This window comes from Bos taurus, chromosome 11, assembly GCF_002263795.3.
Source record: "Bos taurus isolate L1 Dominette 01449 registration number 42190680 breed Hereford chromosome 11, ARS-UCD2.0, whole genome shotgun sequence".
Lineage (NCBI taxonomy): Eukaryota > Metazoa > Chordata > Mammalia > Artiodactyla > Bovidae > Bos > Bos taurus.
The window spans coordinates 99,945,637-99,956,029 of NC_037338.1; the positions used below are offsets into that span (position 1 = coordinate 99,945,637).

Genomic DNA, 10,393 nt, shown 5'->3' on the forward strand with positions numbered 1-10,393 from the left:
TACCTCCTGGAGTTTGCTCAGACTCGTCCACTTAGTTAGTGATGCTGTGTGACCATCTCATCCTCTGCCTCCCTCTTCTCCTTTTGCCTTCAATCTTTCCCAGCATCAGAGTCTTCCAGCGAGTTGGCTTTTCGCATCAGGTGGCCAGAGTATTGGAGCTTCAGCTGCAGCATCAATCCTTCCAATGAACATTTGGGGTTGATTTCCTTTAGGATTGACTGGTTTGATCTACTTCCTGTCCAAGGGACTCTCAGGAGTCTTCTCCAGCACCACAGTTCCAAAGTGTCAATTCTTCGGCGCTCAGACTTCTTTATGGTCCAACTCTCACATCCATACATGACTGCTAGAAAAATCATAGCTTTGACTACATGGACCTTTGTCAGCAAAGTTATGTCTCTGTTTTTAATATGGTGTTGAAGTTTGTCATAGCTTTCCTTCCAAAGAGCAAGCATCTTTTAATTTCATGGCTGCAGTCACCAGTATTAGAAAACCCATTTGACTGTCACATCTACCATCATCCTCATCTTTCAACCTTCTCTTAATCAGTTAAAAAAACAAACACAAAACCCTCCCCTCACTCTTCACCTTGTCTCTGAGTTCAGAAACTAGGCATTTGAGAGAGGAAAGGGAAGTTGTTTACTGAGTACCCACGCCCAAAGACATCAACAGAAATTGCAGTGGGAATTATGAAATATCTGGTACTGAGGATAAAGAAAAAAATACAAAAAAAGACTTGTAGAATGGAGCCACAATGACACTTGTAGAGAAATATATACTCTTAAGTGCATTTACTCTAAAACAAGAATGATTTAAACACAAAGGAGTAAAGCTTTCAACTAAAGAAGCTTAAAAAAAAAAAACAGTTGAAGGCCGTAAACAGTAAAAAGCACAAATGAAAAGGAAGCAATCACAAAAATGATCAACAGAGCTAAAAGTTGTTTCTTTGAAAAGGCAATAATACAAACATCGAGCAAAATTAATCAAGGAAAGAAGAAAAAAGGCACAAATATCTAATACTAAGAATGAAAGGAAGACGAAAGTACATATACAGAGGATTTAAGAATCATATGCTAGGAGCAACTTTATGCCACTCTGTATGAAAACATGAAATAGAGAATTTGTAGAAAAATAGAGATGATTAAAGTGTACTCAAGAAGATGAAAAAATAAATACATTAGTGACCATTAAAGGAAAAAAATTAGTATTTTAAAAATCACCCCTATAAACTGGTGGCTGCGGTTGACATGGGAACTCTACTCAGTACTCTGAAATGGCCTACGTGGAAAAAGAATCTAAAAACCAGTGGATATATGTGTATGTATAACAGATTCGTATTGCTGTACACCTGAAGCTAAGAAAACATTTTAAATCAACTATACACCAATAAAAGTATTTTACAAAGTCACCCCTTTCCACCTCCCCAAGGAAACCACATAGACAGTGGAGAGGAATGAGACAGGGCTATTCCTTAGAAGCAGGCAGGAATGGCTGGAGACCTGGACGACCTCGCTGAGGTGTGCTCCATTCCTGCCCTTGTCACTATTTGCTTTCACACTTGAGCTCACAGGGCTTCCCAGGGGGCTCTAGCAGTAAAGAACCCGCCTGCCAACACAGGAGATATAAGAGATGAGGGTTCCATCCCCCGGTGGGGAAGATCCCCTGGAGGAGAGCATGGCTACCCACTGCAGTATTCCTGCCTGAAGAATCCCATGGACAGAGGAGCCTGGAAGGCTGTAGTCCATGGGGTTGCAAAGAGTTGGACACGACTGAAGTGACTTAGCATGCATGCATGCACTGAGTTCATAAGTTTCCAGTATTCCTGAGCACATGCACTGAGTTCATAAGTTTCCAGTATTCCTGAGCACAGAAATCCTGAGCTGGATTTCTGCCATAGGTGTAGCCCGAATACACGCAGAGATACCACATGTCCCATTCTACTTTGAGAAATAAAAGCTGCAAGAAATACCATAGGAGTGGAGAGTTCCCTGGTGGTCCAGTGGTTAGGATTTGGTGCTTTCGCTGCTGTGGCCTGGGTTCAATGCCTGGTCAGGGAACTGAGATCCTGCAAGCCACGTGGCACGGCCAAAAAAAGAAAGAAGTAATGTAGCGGTGGCGTGATGTCTTACCCGGTCTTAGGACTCCCCGGTACGTATATGCTCTTCAAAATCCCACATTTGGGGCCTGACTCTCCTTCTCTGTTTTTCTTTTTAAAGAGCTTATTTATTTATTTCATTTTGGCTGTGCCAGGGCTTTCTCTAGTTGTGGCTGCCGTGTTTGGACTTCTCGTTTCAGTGGCTTCTCTCGTGGCGGAGCACAGGCTCTAGGCGCAGGGGCTTCAGTAGTTGTGGCCCACGGGCTTAGCTGGCCCGAGGCTCGTGGAATCCTCCCTGACCAGGGATGGAGCCCGGGTCCCGTGCATTGGCAGGTGGAGTCTCAACCGCTGCACCACCAGGGAAGCCCCCTCTCTCTTTCTCTGCCTTTCAAACAGATCCATAGGGTCCCTCATTACGGGCCGGTCCTGTTCTTTCTTTTTTATTGCCACACCAACCTAATCCTGAACTGAAGGTCAGACTGTGGTCCCAGCAGTTCCGTCCCTGGACGAATCCAATTTTCTAATGCCCTCCCGTCATGTAGTTTGAACATGATGGAAGCAGGGGTAAGTCACAATCAGGAAAGCAGTAACCAGTTGAATGTATGCAATAAATATATTTTCAGTCAATAACTATGTGATTGGGGCTTCTTAATGAACGAAGTGGAGAAGCTCTAAACTTCAGACTAATCCTTTATCACTGCTCCTGCCTGTGGTTCTAAGATGTGCAGAGGATCTCAGGTCTCCATGCCAACCACCCAATCCCATTACCCCCAACCCCCCACCACGTCCTGAGAAATGCTGACCAATGGCCCAGCCTCTGCCTGGCCCACAGTTGGCCCTTGCTCAATATATGGTGGATCACCTTCCCCCCACCCCTATGCCAACACAGAGTTTAGCCCAGCAGCACCTCCTCCAGGAGGAAATTTCCTCTATTAGAAGGCAGAAGTGGAGAAGTTCTAAACTTCAGACTAATTCTTCAGAGGATTACTGAACTCGGAGTTTGAAGGGACACAGAGAAGGCAATGGCACCCCACTCCAGTACTCTTGCCTGGAAAATCCCATGGACAGAGGAGCCCGGTAGGCTGCAGTCCATGGGGTCGCTAAGAGTCCAGCATGACAGAGCGACTTCACTTTCACTTTTCACCTTCATGCATTGAAGAAGGAAATGGCAACCCACTCCAGTGTTCTTGCCTGGAGAATCCCAGGGACAGGGGAGCCTGGTGGGCTGCCGTCTATGGGGTCACACAGAGTCGGACACGACTGAAGCGATTTAGCATAGCATAGCATACTCAGGGATCCACTCACTTCTCAGATGAGAAGTATAAAGTCAAGATGGGCCTGCCTGATAGCTCAGTTGATAAAGAATCCGCCTGCAATGCAGGAGACCCCAGTTCAATTCTTGGGTCTGGCAGCTCTGCTGGAGATGGGATAGGCTACCACTCCAGTATTCTTGGGATTCCCTTGTGGGTCAGCTGGTAAAGAATCCACCTGCAATGCGGGAGACCTGGGTTGAATCCCTGGGTTAGGAAGATCCCTTGGAGAAGGGAAAGGCTACCCACTCCAGTATTTTGGCCTGGAGAATTCCATGGACTACAGTCCATGGAGTAGCAAAGAGTTGGACATGGCTGAGCGACTTTCACTTAGTGAATGAATGTTCACAGAGCGTTCGGGATACTTGGGTGAATAGCCCACTGAAAGAGACTAGTGTTTCTTCCCTATTAGCACTGATATTTTAAGGCATTCATATTGATCAGTGTATAGTTCTTCGGTGTATTCTTTCTACCTCTTCTTAATTTCCTCTGCTTCTGTTAGGGCCTTGCTATTTCTGTCCTTTATTGTGCCCATATTTACATGAAATGTTCCCTTGGTATCTCCAATTTTCTTGAAGAGATGTCTAGTCTTTCCCATTCTATTGTTTTCCTCTATTTCTTTGCATTGTTCACTTAAGAAAGCTTTCTTATATCTCCTTGCTATTCTCTGAAACTCTGCATTCAGTTGGGTATACCTTTCCCTTTCTCCCTTACCTTCTGTTTCTCTTCTTTCCTCTGCTATTTATAAGGCCTCCTCAGACAACCACAAATGCCTTCTTGCATTTCTTTTTCTTTGGGATGGTTTTGGTCACCGCCTCCTGTACAATGTTATGAACCTCCGTCCATAGTTCTTCAGTGATTGACCCGTGCGATAGATCCCAGGAGGTTACATTTGCTGGAAGTGTACATGAAAATTAGTGTGTGACTTTGTGTGACCCCCCACCTCTCTGCACACCCCTCTTTCTTCCTCCCTTCTTCCAGAAACATCAAGGGTCTGGGAGAACCGCTCTTGTGTGAATAAGGCTCTCATAGATGCCTCGCATTTGCCTCTTAGACTGAGAACTAGACCTTGGGATGGGAAAGCCATGAGGGCGGGCACGTTTCTCTCTTACTCGAGACTGTACCCCACTCCCTGGCACGGGGCTGCCTGCATCAACTAGAAGCCTAATAAGTCTGGTCAAATGCGTGAGCGCAGAACGTTAGACTTGCTTCAACGTCAGGGTCACAGCCGATTAGTCTCCCAGCTTCTTGGACTAGGAGACCTGGAGAGGGGAGTGGCACCCACACCGTTCAGGTGCAAAACTGAGACACTGGGGCTTCATCCTGTGAGGACCCAGAAGACTGAGACCTGGGCTGACTTAGGCTTCATTCTACCCTTCCCCCACCCTTCCACCCTCCTCCCCTCTCGTCCCTCCCCCACCTTAGGAAATTCCAGCTGGAAATTTTGGCAGAGGCCACAGTCCATGGGGTCGCAAAGAGTCGGACACTAAGCACAGCACAGCAAGGCAGTTCTCTGATAAGCCTCTGGGTGAAAACCTGGGTCCTTTTATGTAATTTTAGCTCAGTTGGTAAAGAATCTGCCTGCAGTGCAGGAGACCTGGGTTCAATCCCTGGGTCGGGAAGACCCCCTGGAGAAGAAAATGGCAACCCACTCCAGTATCCTTGCCTGGAAAATCCCATAGACAGAGAAGTCTGGTGGGCTGCAGTCTGTGGGGTGGCAAAGAGTCGGGCACGACTGAGCGACTAACACTAACACTTTATGTAATTGCTGTTCTCCCCAGTCGCCTTCCATCTCCTCTCAAAAGTTCCATGGAACTCACATGTTGGGGGGTCATCACTTCACTGGGGCGGGTATGCAGCCCGTGATGACTGAGAAAGAGCTTCAGCAGGTGGCTGGGCCCCAGCCCTCTTTGGACCACTGTTCCCCTGCCACCGTTTCTTCCCTGTGGATTGGAAGAATCCAAGATGCCCTCCGGTTCTGGTTCCGGTACGCTAGGACTGCCTTCTTTTATGGACCACACTCCTTAGCAACAGGGTTTTGAGCAAGTCGCCAAAGCATCTGCTAGTTCATCTATAAAATGGGTACCTTACCGGAGGCAGCCTGTCAGCTAGAGTGGATTCTCACCCCTTGCTGGGGGCTCGTTGGGTCCACCTGGGAGGTGGCCCCTGGCACTTAGTTAGGAGTTCAGACCTTAGTGTCTGGCAAGGCTGGCTTTGGGTTCCAGCCTCATCAAGGACTGACTGTATGACAACTTAAACCCTCTGACCCTCAGTTTCCTCATCTGTGAAAAAACAACCTTAACAGATCTTTACCTCCCTGTTAGGACACCAGATCCACAAGCTCATAGCACATGTTAAGTGTCTACTCAATGCTATCACTTTGCTGGTGGCTGAGAGCTGCAGGGGTCAAGGCGACCACACTGGCCTGGAGCAAGTCACCAGCTCAGAGACAGAGCTGGGATTCCATTTGATTGCAGACCAGTTCTTTTTCTTTTTTTGGAATTTCTGACACCAAACGACCCTTTTGAATCATTCTTTCTTTTCTTTTTATAAAGTGAAGTATAGTTAATCAAACCAATCAGTTATAAAGGAAATCAACCCTGAATATTCATTAGAAGGACTTGCTGGAACGGAATCCAATACTTTGGCCACCTGATGCTAAGAGCCGAATCACTGGAAAAGACCCTGATGCTGGGAAAGATTGAAAGCAAAAGAAGAAGGAGGCGGCAGAGAATGGTTAGATAGCATCACTGACTCAATGGACATGAATTTGAGCAAACTCTGGGACATAGAAGAGGACAGAGGAGCCTGGTGTGCTGCAGTCCAAGGTGTCGCAAAAGTAGGACACAACTTAGTGACTGAATAACAACTAGTTAATTTACCATGTTGTGTTAGTTTCTGATTCAGTTTTATACATATACATAACTTCCCAGGTAGCATTAGTGTAAAGAACCCACCTGCCAATGCAGGAAATATAAGAGACATGGGTTTGATCTCTGGATCAGGAAGATCTCCTGGAGGTGGGCATAGCAATCCACTCCAGTATTCTTGCCTGGAGAATCCCATGGGCAGAAGAGCTTGGTGGGCTACAGTCCATAGGGTTGCAGAGTTAGACACCACTGAAGTGACTTAGCATGCATATATTTATTCTTTTTCATATTCTTTTCCATTATGGCTTGCTGCTGCTACTAAGTCGCTTCAGTCGTGTCCGACTCTGTGCAACCCCATAGACGGCAGCCCACCAGGCTCTCCTGTCCCTGGGATTCTCCAGGCAAGAGCACTGGAGTGGATTGCCATTTCCTTCTCCAATGCATGAAAGTGAAAGGTGACAGTGAAGTCGCTCAGTCATGTCCGACTCTTAGTGACCCCATGGACTGCAGCCCACCAGGCTCCTCCATCCATGGGATTTTCCAGGCAAGGGTACTGGAGTGGGTTGCCATTGCCTTCTCCGATTATAGCTTATTACAAGATATTGAATATGGTTCCCAGACCAATTCGTGAGGCCCTGGGGAGGGCCACCAAGGCAGCAGTGAGCCCTGGGTGTTCTTGACCCCCACCCTGTCCCTGCCCCACTTGCCCTTGGGCCATTTTCTGAGAAGCCCAGGACCCCATGGGCCCCCAAGCTTCGGTAAGGGTCTGACTGATTTCTGGCAGGGACCAGCCTGACAAGCCTCCATCCCACCTGATCTGTCTTCCCTCCCTGGTCTGTGCTGCTGGGTTCACAGAGATCGGCCTCCCCGCCCTGGGAGGCAGCAGCAGATCCTGCCCACTGCTTTGCTGCCTCAGAGAAAACCCTGTTCCAGCTCAGTGGCAGGAGAGGCGCTCCAGGGTAACAGCTCCCCGAGCCAAGTGACCCAGCTTCCCCAGATCCCCGGGTTAAAGGAGAACTGCAGCCTTGACCTTGGCTGGTCCCTGTTGCACGTGTGCCTTGGAGAAATCACGCTTTGAGCTGTAGATGTGTGCGCACCGTGACACACCAGCCAGCCCCACCCCACATCACCCTGCCTTCTGAAGCCTTGCTAAGACTTCTGCAGTGGAGAATCTTGCCATGCACTTGAGTTATTATTGGTGGACTCCTCCATAGCCCTCACAGTAATAAAATGTCCCACTGAGTGAGTGCCATTCTGAACGGTGCCAAGAACTACTGGTATCTCTTCTTCAATCCACCCAGGCAAGCCTGAGGAAGTGGCTCTTACTGCTATTCTATCCCCGTTTGACAGCTGGGCAGACGGGGGTTGTGAGGGTAGCTTGCCCAAGGACACATCCGGCCAGGAAGTGGAAAGCAAAATTTAAACCCTTATCCACTGGACTCCAGGTTTTGACTTCCTTACTGGGCAGCCTCCACCCTGCCTGCTGGGACCCGAGTTCCCTGAGGGCTGAGGCTGCTTCTGGTGCTGCCTCCAGGGCCCAGGGCAAGGCCCAGAAACTGGTTGACATCTAGTTGGCATCGAATTAATACAGTGTCTACCGAGAGAACCAGTTCAATGAAAGAAAGAGCGTATCTCACCAGATAGATGGGTGTGTGGTCAGAAGCTCTTCAACTCCCAGACCGGCGGGACCCCAGGTCCTGTTTGACATCATTCCCTAACCCCCATGCTGGATAGGACTCAAGGGTGTAAACTAGAAAGTAGAGGTGGTAATAGGGAGCCACAGATGGTGTGGGAGCAGGGTAGTGGTGAACGCAGTGCAGACCGACACTGCTTATCCTATGCAAGTGGGTACTGGAGGAAACAGCCTAGTTCTCAGAGAACTGGACAGACTCGGCGAGCCACGAGGGAAGACGAGGACAGACTCAAGAGTCGACCCCACTTCCCAAGTCACTGTGAACACGCTGGATGCATCCGGTCAGTCCTCTCCGCAGGGCCTGGCCCCAGTCATCCAATGGCCTTCTTAGGGAGAAGGGGACGGTCAGCGGGGAGGCCTGATTAAGATTTGGGAAAGTGGGGTTCTTTCATCTGCCTTCTGAGGCTGTGATGGAGGCTGTGGAGGAGAGTTGACGCCCCAGAGCTCAGGGGCTGGGCACGCGGAACACGGATGCTCGGGCTCGGCGCACCGGGTAGGTAGGGCGCACGCCCAGGCGCACAGGCTAGGGGTCTCCAGTTGGGATGCATAGAGCTGGGGTGCAGGGACCCGGGTGCACAGGCTGGGGAGCACTAGACTGGGGCGCTCGGGCCGGAGTTCAAGGGCCTGGGCACCCGCTGGGGCGCAGCACCCGGGGCGCACCGGGGAGCCGATCCCCGCGCCCTCGCGGCCGGGACGCCCGGCTGCTACAGGAGGTACCGCTCGCGCTGCCGGTGTGTAACCTGATATTTTTCAGCACGGCCCCCCAGAGGAATTTTTCCATTACCCAGGCAGCGCCGCACGCCGCAGCCTTTCCTCTCGGCCCGCCTGGCTTGCCCGCCGCCCCCCGCCATCCCCCGCCCCCCGCAGCCCCTCCGGGCCGCGGAGCCGAGGCACTTTGTGCAAATGTAACCTTTCCGCAGGCCCCGCCTCCGCCAGGAAGCTGCGCGCTGGGTTGCCAGGAACGCGGCTCGGCGCACTTGGAGCTGGAAGGCGGCCCGTTAATCAGCGGCGGCTGACAGAAAATCAGACAGCCCGGGCGGCCGGCCGGCCTCGGGCCTCTCCCTCCCGGCGCCTCCGCGCCTCGCTCGCTGCGCGCCGGCTCTTTGTTCCCCCGGCTCGCCCTGCTCTTCCCGGCGAAGGGCTGCGTCTCTCCATCACGCCCCCTTTCCCTCCCCGATGCTCCGTCCTCTCCTCCCTTGCTTCCCGCTCTCTCCCCATCCTGTCAGATTGCCTCGACCTCGCTTCCTTTCCTTCTCCTGGACCGCAGCACGTCAAAGAAGAGGCGCTCACTCACCCCGTTCTTCGCCAGCCTCTTGGGGGGAGGTTGGGCTCCCCAGAGTGTGCCTCTTGGTAACATCTTCCCCACCATCCCGCCTCCCCCACGCCGGGATCTCAGAGCTGGCCCGCGCCCCAGATAGAAAGATCTTAGGCAGAGCTTTATGAATGACCTTAGGGTGGAGGAATGCATGAAATCCTTGAAATGATATGTCCCACTCTGGGTGCTTGGCGAGGTGGCGGGTAGCGGGTGGGATGTCCAAAGGTTTCGTGGGTTTTTCAAAGTAGTCAGTGACTCAGAAAAGTTAGAAATCACAGCCCTAGAGATGCTTCCCTTGCATCTTCATCATTCAGCACGTATTTATGGAGACCCGCTACAGGCCAGGTGCGCGCCAAGTCCCGCAGCTACAGCCGTGAACTCCAGAGGAGGACTCTCATATTAGAAATACTACATGCAAATGACATTACAGGTGCCCCGGAGCTACGCAGTCACTGGGGAGAGGCTGAGCGCAGTGATAGGTGAGCCCAGTCTGGGCTGGGGCAGGGGTGGTGTCCGAGGACTTCATAGGTCCCTAGGTCCTACTCAGCTTGCACTCCAGCCTCCCCACTCGCAGAGCAGGGGCCAGGCCAAGGCAGCTCTTCTCCGCTCTGTTCCCACAGTCATCATAAAAAGTAGTCAAAGCATGCTGGGCGGGAGGAGGGGGGGGAGCGGGGGACCCTAGGACCCCCACCCTGTGCTCTCTCCAAGGCAGTAGAGCTGGCAGAGTGACTGACCCAAAAGTCACGTGTTCTATGTGGACAGTCTCAAAACGTGAGTGTGGGTTTGTTTTCTTTTTAGTGTTTATTTGGCTGCGCTAGGTCTTTGTTGCTGCATGCTACATGTTGCAGCATGTGGGCTCTAGTTCCCGGACCAGGGATCGAACCCAGGCCCCCTGCATTGGGAATGTGGAGTCTTAGCCACTGGACCACCAGGGAAGTCCTTGGGTTTGTTTAGTAGTAAGAACACTTGCTAGCATCCATGGAGCGACTGCTCTGCAGCAGGCGCCGAGCTAAGCATTTTACATGCATCATCTTTCATTCGATTATTCCTTCGCTTGCCAGGCACCCTGCCAGACGTTGGCAAGGGGCACTCCTTGCCCTCATGGAGCTCACA

The 10,393-nt window shown here is 51.0% G+C and overlaps 1 protein-coding gene across 2 annotated transcripts in view; it reads right to left on the minus strand.

The window, feature by feature from the left end:
- Positions 1-9,889, minus strand: part of LOC132346640 (craniofacial development protein 2-like) — a 36,924-nt gene extending 27,035 nt beyond the window's left edge. Inside the window, exons 1-2 of one of the 2 annotated variants that reach the window (XR_009496562.1) lie at positions 9,260-9,889; positions 4,117-4,297 (exon numbers count right to left, since the gene is read on the minus strand). The gene's annotated coding sequence lies outside the window, so the exon portion shown is untranslated. The remainder of the gene's footprint in view (positions 1-4,116; positions 4,298-9,259) is intronic. The other variant, XM_059891854.1, reaches the window with a different exon arrangement.
- Positions 9,890-10,393: the final 504 nt, after the last annotated feature.